This window comes from Chenopodium album, chromosome 1, assembly GCF_948465745.1.
Source record: "Chenopodium album chromosome 1, dcCheAlbu1.1, whole genome shotgun sequence".
Lineage (NCBI taxonomy): Eukaryota > Viridiplantae > Streptophyta > Magnoliopsida > Caryophyllales > Amaranthaceae > Chenopodium > Chenopodium album.
This window is the reverse complement of record NC_137834.1, coordinates 41,378,172-41,391,280: the sequence shown is the minus strand read 5'-3', so window position 1 is coordinate 41,391,280 and position 13,109 is coordinate 41,378,172.

Sequence of the window (13,109 nt, the reverse complement as noted above, 5' to 3'; positions counted from 1 at the left end):
GATTTAATTTTCTCTCTTCTATGCTTTAGCCTAAACACTAGCCTACCTTTTTTCTACTTCAAAATTCCTTCTTCAAGTACTCAAAGGAGTCCATACTTTACTCGTGGTTCTATCCTTAAGCCAACGCGTGAAAGGTAGAATTGTTTGAGGGTTTGGCCCCAAAATAAACTTTACTTTATTTAATTTAATTTAATCATCGTTTTATTATTTCCTTGAAGTTACTAACTCGTTTATTATTTTGTAGTTGCAAACAAACAGAATCAAAGTAAGAGTCATGCTCCTTTTATTTTTATTATTTTTCTAACGATTTTATGTTGTTGGAATTGTGATTAAATTGGTTTTAATATTAATGTTATTATATTTATGATCACTATATTGCATGTTTAAAGGGAATATGTAATTGAAAATCACGCCTAATAAGATAATTTGGATAACCGGTTTAGTGTCCTTTTAATCTTATTATTAATTGAAGTGATCACCAATATTTTAGAATTATGTGTGCATTAATATTAAACCAATTTAGTTAAATAATGATTTGGAGCGAATTGAATTATTGTTTGTATGCCTTTGAGATCACAGGAATACTTTTCACTATAAGAATCGAGTAGAGGCCAATACGGGCGAATGTGACTCCATGACTCACTTCGTACCATCATCCCCGATCCTCCTTTCGTGGTTCCGAACCATATGGAGTTAGTAATCTCATGGATTATGAATGGGGTGTAACCTTCACGGGTCAATCGTTGTTTCCTTCGTTGTCCCTTATTCGTGGTTGCCTTTTATGATCCGTGAACGGTTTACAAGTTACTGAAAAACTTGTTGGCGGCTCCCTACTTTCCTTGTCCCTAATCGTATTATGCCAATTCCTACTTCCTATGAGTGCCAAGCATATTCACCACATGCTTTTAACGTAGGCGCACTTCAAACGACGCCTACAATGAGCAATCTCTTACTCTTTCTCTTTACCTTTGTTTTTTTTATTTTGCTTATTTGCTTTGATTTTTCTTCTTTGCTTATTAATCATGTTGATGCTTATTGATTTGATGAGTGATATTGTTTTCAATATGATTTGTGAGTAGTCACCTAGCCAAGGGTGTGGGGATGGTGTAGCTACTAATTGTTCATGCTTATAATGTTGGGGTTATGTTAATGGTGATTAAAGTCTTTGCATGCTTGATATTCTTTGGTCTTCTTGCAAGTGCACGTTGTTAGTTGATCAAAGATGAGTCTTTGCTAACAAGTAACGGAAGTTGACTTAGTTGAGGTTCATTACTATCGATTGTTATTTAATAGTACCTCCTAGTATATGGTTCTAATGTGGAAACATAGAGGCTATGTTAGGAGAAGCCAATTGACCCCGGAAGGCGGCTAGATTGGACCCTTTACTTCGATATTCATGCATGTTTAGTTTACCATTGATTTGCTACTTTGTTGTTGCATGATCAAGCGTCAACTTCACCTACCCATTTCCCTTGGTGCCTAGCTATATTAATTTTAATCCATTTAGACTTTAGTTTATTTATCTCATATTTCGGACTAGCTTAATTGTCGATAACATTTGGTGGTGTTTATCCGTTCTCTGTGGTTCGACCCCTATGCTTGCCTTATACTCGTATTAGGTTTGTTTAGGTTGTATAAATTGTATTTGATCTAGGGATAGACAATTGATGACACGTTTATTCCCTTGTCATTTGTGACAACTCTCCACAATTTAGGGAACGCCACCTTGCTGTTTCGATGTTCACTCGTCTCTGAACAAAGAGCTTCCCTTTTTTGGATATGTTCACGCGCCTCTGAACAAAGAGCTTCTTTTTTTTAATATGTCCACGCGTCTTTGAACAATAGAGCTTCTTTATTATATTCTTTTTTAATATGAACTTCTAAATGATGTGTCCATCCGTCTCTAAACAAAGAGCTTGATAATAGGATGCCCACGCGTCTCTGAGCGAAATAGATTGAAAATAGGAGATCTTTGATGATATGTCCACGCGTCTCCGAACAAAAGAGCTTTTGAATTATATGCCAACGCGTCTCTGGAGCAAAAGAGCTTGATGGAAATGTTCACGCGTCTCTGAACAAAGAGCTTGAATAATATGCCCACGCATCTCTGGAGCAAAGAGCTTTGATGGAGATGTTCACGCGTCTCTGAACAAAAGAGCTTGAAAAATATGCCCACGTGTCTTTGGAGCAAAGAGCTTTGATGATATGTCCACGCGTCTCTGAACAAAAGAGCTTCGATGATTGAATGTTTGTTGCGATAATATTCCGAAGAAAATTTTCCGAAGACCAACGCTTGCCGATCTCTAAAGCTTGCCTGAACTTTGCTTCCGCTAAAACTAGTATGTCGGTGTTTCCGTGATGAGCCAATTCTTAGGCGCTTTAAGCTAAGTGAGACGATCTTTCATCAGGTCGATCACTTATTGTGATTGTAATCAAACTAACTACTTAATCATGTCAAATTTCTTATAGGGGCTAACTGGCGTACCAAGGAACTCGAAATTGTTGTATGAGGTCGAAATCACCTTTCTAAGAGGCTTCGAGCTCTGTCGCTGCGGAAATATCTCTCGCGCCAGGAATTGGAGTAGGGTCTTCCCTATTCTGCTGCACCTGTATTTATTTTGACTATAGAACTTTTCCAATCTCTTTAATTATCTTAGGGTTGACCTCAGGTTTAACGTCGCTTGACTCATTGACTTGACACGACTCAAGGCATAAACTTGACTCGCTGTGATCGACTGACTCGAGGTTGGCTCGACTCAAAGTGAAATGACACATGTGTTAGACTCAAATCAAGGTGATATGACACGACATGACTCAATGTGTACATGACTTGTGTGTGCATTGTAATTTGATCGTGCGACTCGGAAATGCAAAAAGCAAAAATTTTCCATCATTTTTGTGGAGGGTACCAACTTTCTCCCGAAAAAGAAAGACGCGAAAAAGAATCGAAAGTTTGAAGATGCATGTTGAATGTGCTTAGTCAAATGTTGTTTGATACTATCTCTCAAGGTTCAAGGATTAATCCTTCCTAGGCTATCTCAATTGTTGACTCAATGATGAAAGTATTTGGGTAACTTAGGCAATGATGATTATGATTGATGAGAGACGAAGCATGCTTCAGCGTTAAAATTTCATGACAAAGGGTTCCTAAGGGAAGTATATTTGGTCATGTATGTGTGATGTGTGTGATAGTGACGCTAAAGTTAGGCCGCAAGGGATAAGTGTGTAGAAAGATATTATTTTTAGAAGAGTTAAATGACGGTGACTCTTAGGCTAGGTAAGCTAATGATGTAGGGATCAAGCCCCCAAGTCTAGCTCTAAGTGAATAGGGATGAGCATAGGATATCCCTTGATATGATCATGGTGTAAATGTGTGAATGTGAATATGAATGCATTTTTAATTACGACCGCACCTCGATGTGAGGTTGCCTACGTATCCGTTAGGAATCAGGTCGAATGTAGCTCTAGCCGAACCTCGCACAAGTATGTGTATACCTCAAAAAGGTCTTTTTTAAGGGTTGTGACGCGGTTAGGCTAAAGGCTGAAGAAGAAGGGGATAAAGGCTCAAGACCCTAGATAAGCCCCCAAGGTGTGCAACCTCGCTTTTGAATCTTTATATTTTTATTCTTGAGTTTCTACTCTTTTTTAGCTCACTTTTATCTTTTGCTTTAGCATCTATTTTATTTTTATAATTGTGGGATATCCCGATCATGCGGTCTATCACTCACTTGGCATTTTTGTTTCTTAGGCACGGTGCCGAGCACTCGATAAGAGACGCAATCTGAGACGTGTCCTTATCGAAGATATTTTCATATCAAAGACATTGGAACACTTGCCCTTTTGTACACTTATATTATTATTTTTATTTTTATTTTTTTTTTATTTTGATATTTTTGAAATAACTCAAGCCTTTTTAGAATTGCATAAGTTACACACCATCCCATCCCAAGGTTAGGTAGACGTAGGTTGAAGAAAGAAAGGTCTATCGTTAGACAAGGCTTAAAGTGGTTTATGAAGAAAGGATGTATAGTTGAAGGGTGAAAGGAGATATGATGTGGCTACAAGGGGTGCCTCAAATCATTGGTATACTTTGTGCTTAATTCGACATGGAATTTTTATTTTTATTTTTATTTTATTTTATTTTTTTTTTTGCAATATAATGAAATGATCATATGTAAGAGAATAAATGCTCATTTTATTAAAAAAAGGGAAAAGAAAGAATCTACAAAATTAATTTAAAGGAAAAGAAAGGTGCCTATGCTAGACTTATTGGGGAAAGGGTAAATAAAGAAAAAGAAAAAATGATGTCATGAAATCTCGTCGTTGAAGCTCGCCTCTTATCTTGTGTTGTTTGCTTCATCATCACTCGCTCTTCTTGTAAACTGGAGGTATGGGAAGCTTGTTATTATCAATAAAATGTTGGATAGCCTCATTTAGCTTCCAACAGCTCTCAGTAGCATGACCCCTACCTTGATGGTACTTGCAGTGTTCGTCTGGATTCCAAATAGGCAATCTCTTCTCAAGTGGGGGATCTTGAATAGGTCCAATGGGAGTAATAAGTCCTTTGGCATGGAGTCGATCGAAAGCCTTTGTTGATCTTAAGTTTTGATGATGACTCAAGGAACCTAAGCAGACAATAAGGGCTTTAACTTTTGTCTATTAGCTTTGATGTACTTGACAGGTTTTATATGCAACGAAGTTCTAGAGTTAGAATGGAGCATGTAACAAGTCTAAAGGATAAGCTGTGGACAAGCATAGAAGACAATCAGTAGCCAAGTTCCTTTAGTGAAGAACTGAAGCTCCAGAGTCGAAGCTTCATTGTGTTCCAAGGAGTCTATTGTATCTTTATTATTTATTTTAGGCTTCTTGTATATATGTTAAGTACGTGGCAAATTGATAGAATTTAAGTGGATTTAATTTCAAGTTTTAAAGATTTTATTTTCCTTATTTTAAACAAGATTTAATCTTATTTATGAAAACTATTTTTTAGGTGAAAAATATCTTATTTATTTAAAAGATTTTCTGTTTTTATTTTATCCTAATCTTTTTGAAAATCTGACTTGGTAAAACTATTTTTTGAAAAACGGCTTTTTACTTAGTCAAGGAAGTTGGGAAAATAAAGGAACCACTTCCTTTTGTGCGCTTCAGCTTGCTGCCCAAGCATCCACAAATTGCACTTCCTTATTTCATGGAAGTTATGGTGTAGTGGGAGTTAAGGTAAACGTAAGGTTTCAACTGGTTTCCTCTTATATAAATAGGATTAGTTTTCTGTTTTAAAAAGTACACTTGAGCATTACAATTCTTAGTTTTTCGAAAAGAGTCAAAAATCCACTTAAGTCCTTGAGTGTCCTTGTACTTAGCATCTTAGGGGTTTTGTCTTGAGTTGTATTGGGGGTAGAGTTTGGGTAAACTCTAGAGTGTGTAATTGCTTTGAGTGAAGCAAGGAGAAAGAGAGAGATTCGAGAGCTTAACTGATTGAGGGATCAGTTAAGGGGGAACTTAAGTTCATTGAGGAACTTGAGTTTAGAGTCTTAATTTGTAATAGGTTGTTTGCCCTATTATTATTAAGAGTTGAGTTGAAAATCCCTTGTGGTCGTGGTTTTTCTTCTTGATTAGGGCCAAGAAGTTTTCCACGTAAAATCTCTCTTGCACTTTAAAGTTTTTGTTTAAGTTCCTTTAAGAATTTCGCAAAAATTACCCTAGTTCCTCTACAATACAATTCACCCCCCCCTCTTGTGTTGTTCATTCGAGTCAACAGCCTTATCATAGCTAATTCCAATAGGGGTGAAATCCTTTCTAAGTCGCTTTCGATTACCCATGGCTAGGATCTCACTAATGTCGAAAGTACCAACACTATAACTAGAGTAGGTGTTTTCGGAAGAAGAAGGATAGTCGTTCTTTTTCCCTTTACAGCCACTGTTATTATTGTTACTAATCATGACCTTCTTGTCACGCGGAGGAACATGAAGGAGATTTGAATCAATGAAGTCTTGAACACGATCCTTGAGGGCGAGGCACTTTTAAGTAGTGTGAACAATCACGAGAAACTGGAAGAAGGTTACTCTACGCAGCGTCCTCCTATGTTCAATGGGAAATTCTACACCTATTGGAAGAACAGGATGGAGATTTTTATCAAAGCCGACAACTACCAGGTTTGGAGAGTGATCGAAGTTGGTGATTTTGAAATTACCAAAACTACTAGTGAAAATGAGGTAGTACCTAAACCCATGTCTGAATTTGATAAGGAAGATTTTGAGAAAATGGAAATTAATGCACTTGTTGTTAAATTACTTCATTGTGGTCTTGGACTCCATGAACACAATCGTGTTATGGGTTGTAAAAATGCTAAAGAAATTTGGGATTTACTTCAAGTTACTCATGAAGGAACTAACGAAGTGAAACGCTCTAAAATTGACCTGCTTATGTCAAAATATGAACGGTTTGAAATGCAACCAAAAGAATCAATTCAGGAAATGTCAACTAGATTTACTAACATTATTAATGAGCTTGTTTCTCTTGGAAAGCAAATCCCTATTGATGAGCAGGTCAGAAAAGTTCTAAGAAGCCTCCCTCAAGATGAGAGATGGAGAGCCAAGGTAACGGCCTTACAAGAAACAAAGGACTTCACAAAGTTCAATATTGAGCAACTTGCTGGTTCCCTCATGACTCATGAGTTGCACCTAGGAACAAGCAACAGTGATGGAAACCGAGGAAAAGGCTTAGCTCTCAAAGCTGGAGATCAAGAAGACTCTAAAGTCGATGAAGAAGAGGCTGTTATGCTGGTGAGAAGGTTCAAAAGAATGTTTAACCAAAACAACAAGTCAAGGAACTTCACCAAGAAACCCTCTACTTCAAAAGCTGACTCTGGTTGTCACAAATGTGGATCTCTAGAACACTTTATTCGTGAGTGTCCACTTTGGGATACAGAGAAAGGCAAAGGGAAGGCAAAGGAACAAAGTAAGAGCAACTACAACAAAACACCTTTCAACAAAACAGACATTAGGAAGGCTATGATTGCTGCATAGGGAGATTCTGAAAGTGAGGATGAAGAGGAACAACCTGAAGAAGAAATAGCTCATTTGTGTTTGATGGCCAAACGTGATGAAAAGGCTTACAATGATGAGCTTGCTAAAGAGGTATTCCTTGATCCTAATGTGCTTAAGACTTATACTAAAGATGCTCTCATTGATTTAGTATTTGAATTGGAATATGACTGGACTCATACTAGTATTCGTCTAGGTGAATGTCAAAGAGCTCTTAAAGTCTGCAAAGAACACAGTACGTGGATTGAAAATCAACGAACTGATGTTCAGAGTAGATTTTTTGAACTTTTTGACAAGAATCTTCACTTAAATGAAATGAATGAGAAACTCAATAAGTTTGAAAATATCATGGTTAATGGTGAACTGACTCAATACAAACTTGCTAGTGCAGAAGTATCTCCAAGTTCCTCCTCTGAATCTTTGCCTAAATTCAATGAGGATTTTGAAAAATTAAAATATAATCTTGACGAGTTAAGAATTGAAAAGGCAAAATTAGAGAAGGAACTGGAGCTTCGAAAAGAAAGAAGCATTAGTCAGTTTGGAATTCCTAAGTGGATTGAGAATGCTCAAACCAAAAGAACTGAAGGTCTAGGATTCATACGTTCTAAGCATAAGGGCAAGAAAAAATATGTAGACCTGCCTAGTTATAAAGTATGTACCTTCTGTGGTAAGACTGGTCATCTTGTTACTACTTGAAACAAGAAGGAACAGTCTGTTAGCAAGAATGTTAGGCAAGTTTGGGTAAAGAAATCTGATATTGCTTCAACGCCCAAGGAACCCAAGGAAACCCGGGTTCCTGAATCTAACCATTAAGTTCTTTTGCAGGTCCTAGTGAGGGGGAACAACACGTGGTACCTCGACAGTGGTTGTTCAAAGCATATGACAGGAGATAAATCAAAGTTTCTCTCACTAGAGGCCTATCCAGGAGGAACTGTGACCTTTGGAGACAACAAAAAGGGTGAATTAATTGCTAAAGGAAAAGTAGGAAGGTCCAGTTCTCATTCAATAGAAAATGTACTTCTGGTCGAGGGTTTGATGCACAATTTGCTGAGCATATCACAATTTTGTGATAAAGGAAACTCTGTAAGTTTTACCTCTGATTCATGTAACATCATTAATGATAAAACATGAAGGGTTGTTCTTGAAGGAACTAGAAAAGGGAACACATACATTGTGGATCTAAATTCTGTTCCAAGGAACAACCTTACCTGCTTAAGTGTCATTAATGATGATCCTTTATTATGGCATAAACGTTTTGGACATGCTAGCTTCTCACTCATGAATAAACTTAGAGCAAGGAACTTGGTTGTAGGGATTCCCTCAGTCAAGTTCCTCATACAACACATCTGTGATGCATGTGTGAGAGGCAAGCAAGTCAGGTCTTCTTTTAAAAGCAAAAACATGGTCAGCACCACAAAGCCATTGGAGCTAATTCATATGGACTTGTGTGGTCCCATGCGTGTTCAAAGTAGAAGTGGAAAGAAATATGTTTTAGTTATTATTGATGATTTTTCTAGATTTACTTGGGTGATTTTTCTGTCTAGCAAAGATGAAACTTTTGATGAATTTGTGTCCTTTGCCAAAAGAGTACAAAAGACAAGTGGAAATCAAATTATCCACATTCGATCAGATCATGGAACTGAGTTTGAGAATTCAAGATTCGATGACTTTTGCAAAGAAAATGGCATGGATCATAACTTTTCAGCCCCAAGAACTCCTCAACAGAACGGAGTTGTTGAAAGGAAGAACAGGACTCTAGAAGACATGGAAAGAACTATGCTCATAGCTAGTGGTCTTCCAAGGAACTTCTGGGCTGAAGCTATTAATACTGCATGCTATTGGTAGACCTTATTATAGGTGATATTGGTAGAGGAACTCAGACCAGATCACAGATGAGGAACTTCTGTGCCTTTCAAGCCTTCCTATCCATTATTGAGCCAAGAAATCATGAAGAAGCTCTAAAGGATGCTGACTAGATAATTGCCATGCAAGATGAACTCAATGAGTTTGAGAAGAACAAGGTCTGGCATCTTGAAGAAAAACCTAAGCACAAAAAGGTTATAGGACTCAAGTGGGTATTCAGGAACAAGCTGGATGAATATGGAACAATTGTAAGAAACAAGGCAAGACTTGTTGTGAAGGGCTATAATCAGCAAGAAGGTATTGACTTTGAAGAAACTTTTGCTCCTGTTGCTAGATTAGAAGCTATTAGAATGTTAATTGCTTTTGCCTCTTTTATGGGTTTCAAACTTTATCAAATGGATGTTAAGTGTGCTTTCTTAAATGGCTTTCTTGAAGAGGAGGTGTTCGTGGAACAACCTCCATGTTTTGAAAATCCCAAATTTCATTATCATGTCTTTAAGCTTGATAAAGCTCTTTATGGGCTGAAACAAGCACCTAGAGCTTGGTATGAAAGGCTCTCTAAGTTCCTTCTTCAAAATGATTTTAAAAGAGGTAAAGTAGATAAAACTTTGTTTTTAAAATCTGAAGGAACTGATTTACTAGTTGTTCAAATATATGTTGATGATATTATTTTTGGAGCAACTAACGAAAACTTGTGCAAGTACTTTGCTGAGCTAATGAGTGGTGAATTTGAGATGAGCTTGATGGGGGAACTCAACTTCTTTCTTGGACTACAAATCAAACAAACAGAAAGAGGTATTGCAATTCACCAACAAAAGTATGTCAAGGAACTACTGAAGAAATATAACCTTGACCAAGCAAAGACCAACCATACACCAATGGGAACAGGCACAAGATTAGATGAAGATCTACAAGGAACTAGCGTAGATCAAACCAAATACAGAGGTATGATTGGATCCCTTTTATACTTAACTGCTAGTAGACCTGATATTGCATTTAGTGTTGGCTTATGTGCAAGGTTTCAATCTAATCCTAAGGAGTCACATCTTACAGCAGTAAAAAGGATCCTACGATATCTCAAAGGAACTGACCATCTTTGTCTCTTCTATCGTTGAAGTGATACTTTTAATTTAAAAGGTTTTGCAGATGCTGACTATGCAGGAGATTTGGTGAATAGGAAGAGTACTTCAGGAATGGTTCAGTTTCTCGGGCCATGCCTAGTTTCTTGGGGATCCAAGAAACAGAACACAGTGGCCTTGTCAACTGCTGAAGCTGAATATGTGGCAGCTGCAGCATGTTGTTCTCAAGTACTTTGGATAAAACAACAACTAAGAGATTATGGTATGAAATATAATTGCATTCCTATTTATTGTGATAATACTAGTGCCATATGCATTTCAAAAGATCCAGTTCATCATTCTCGTGTGAAACATATTCACATAAGGCATCATTTCCTTAAGGATAATGATGAAAAAGGCTTAATTAAGTTAGATTTTTGTGAAACTGAAAATCAGATAGCTGACATTCTTACTAAGCCTTTGAGCAGGAACAAATTTGAAAAGATGCGCATGGAACTTGGTATGATACAATTGAGTTAAGAAGACCTCAAGTTCCCCCAAGGTATAAGTCAATCATGCATGCATTATATGTATCTTACACAATATGTATATGTGAAAACATAGTCCTACGCATTAGAGTGTATGGCAATACATATGGGATTGTGGCTGTATGTGAATAAATCAAATTGCATTAGGCATGTCTGTGTTATTACAAACTATGTTGATTTGTTCCTAGTTCCTCCGAAATAATCTATAAGATTTTATTCTATCTTTTTGTGAATTAATTAACTAGTCAGTTGATTAATTTTATCTACTTAAAATCTTATCTTTTTGAATTATTCTTCATCACTTATCTTTTAAAATTCAAATTCGTTCCTTGAAATTGTTGATTAAATACCCGTGACCTTTTGCATTCAATTCAAAGTTCCTGATCAAAATTTATCCTCAATTAATCTAAACCCTTCATGTCAAATCACATTCAAATCTGACCAAGTGAAAAGTTTTGTGCCATCCTTCATCAATCGACACCTACCCCATTCAATTAACCTTCTACACCATTCCACCGACCAAACTCACCCCTCTAAATTCCACCACTATATAATGAAGCCAAACCCTAACCACTGTTCCTCACCACCTCACTTCGTAAAATACACACTCCTTTTTAGTGACACCTCTTCAATTCCCATGGAAATCTCACCAGAAATTCAAAACTCTCCTCAAAAGGAATCATCCATGGAAATAGAGACTGACACCTCAGTCAAAACCGTTGCTGAAAAACCCCAAAACAAGCCCATGGATTGCAGTGATTCGAAAAAGAGAAAGATCGAGGTTGAAGAAGAATTGGACTATGAGGAACTGGGCGAACCAATTCAGGGGGAAAAGTCCGTTGCTGTCAAAAGGCTTGAAGCCAGCTCTGAGCGGTTCATTCCTGGGTTTTGTATAAATCTATAGTGGTGCGAATCGAGTAAGTACTCTGAACTTCTTGATATTCTTGAAGCACAAAATTGGATTAAGCTGTTTAGTGAATGTTATGACAATGTGATTGCACATGCACCGTTAAAGGAATTTTGTGCGAATTTTAAGAATGTGAATGGTGTTTGTGTTAGCAAAGTTAAAAACAAGAAAATTAGTTTTGATGTTGATGATTTAGCTGCTGTGTTTGGAACCCTAATGAGGGATTTGATGAGTATTTTAAGGGAGAAACTGAATTAAGTGTTGAGGGTGTTTCTATTGAAAAGATTGTTGAATCAATTGGTGGTAAGGCATCCAAAGTCCGAACCAACCATAACCTGTTTTCACCTATTCAAAAGCTGCTGTATATTTTTTTTCATCTAGCTATCATTCCGAGAACCCAGCATAGGCATGAGGCAAATCACCTTGATTTTGTGCTTATGTATTGTCTTGAAAACAAAATACAGATAAATTTTCCTTCTTTGATGATCCAGCACCTCACTCATTTTCTTGCCAATCACTTAAAGGTTGGGTATGCCAATTTGATAATTACTCTTCTTGAAAGTTGTGGAATCTCCATGACTAACTATGAATCCCTTAAGCTTAAAACCAACCATTATGTCCAACCCAAAACACTAGAAGCCCGAAACCTAACTATTGTTGAGGGAACTACTCAATTTCTCTCAAAATCCCTTTCTAAACCTAAACAGGATGAGAGTGGTTTGAAGAAAAAGGAGGATGAAGAGTTGGATAAATGGTTGGAGGAAGAGGACAGTGAGAAAAAAGGTGAACAGGAAAGGAAAGAGGTGATTGTGATGTCAAATCCAAAGGGTACTCAAAGCTCTGGGAAGAGAAAGAGTACTAGGTTGACTATAAGGTCAAAAGGGAAGGACAAGGCTGAGTCTGCTGAAGTGGTTGATCTGAGTGAAGAGAGAAACAGTGCACCAGGGGATCAAGGGATCCTTGAAGAGAAAACTGGTTCTCAGGGGGAACAGGGCATTCTTCAAGCTTCTGTTGAAAAAACATTTCCTACAGGTTCAGGTTGTGCTGGCTTCAGCACTGTGAGTTCCACCTTGGAACTTAAGGCTCTTAAGGAGACAGTGCACAAGCTAGTTGATGCTCAACCAGGGTTGATTCAAAGGATTGAAGCTCTTGAGAAGATAGTGTCAGACTTGGTGAAAGCTTCCACAGAGCTCACCTCAGCAATGCACCAGAACACATCAACTCTCTCCAAAGGGCAGGCTGACTTGCTAAAGAAATTGGAGGACTTGGTCATTGAAGAGGTGCCAGAGAATGGTGCTGAAGAAGAGACCCATTCCTCTGCCCCTAAAGCTTGATGTTTCTGTCTTCGCTCTAAACCTTTATTTTCTTGAACTTGATCCGATTTGAACTTGTTTCTTTTTGCTTCTTTTGGGTCTGTAAACACTTAAAATAGGGTATTTTCTTTTGTTTTTGTTGTTCTGGAGGAACATCAGTTTGTTTATATGGATGTTGCTTGCTTGCTTTATGACTATTTGCATACTATTTCTGCCTATATGTGCTTTGATCTATGCTTTGGACACAAACCATTAAAATGGTGCTGTGTTTAGATATGTGTATTTGTGTGCATTAATTTTGATGAACGCCAAAAGGGGGAAATAAGGCAAAACTCAATTGTTGACAAGCTCTCCATCCATCTAAAAAAAAAAATAGA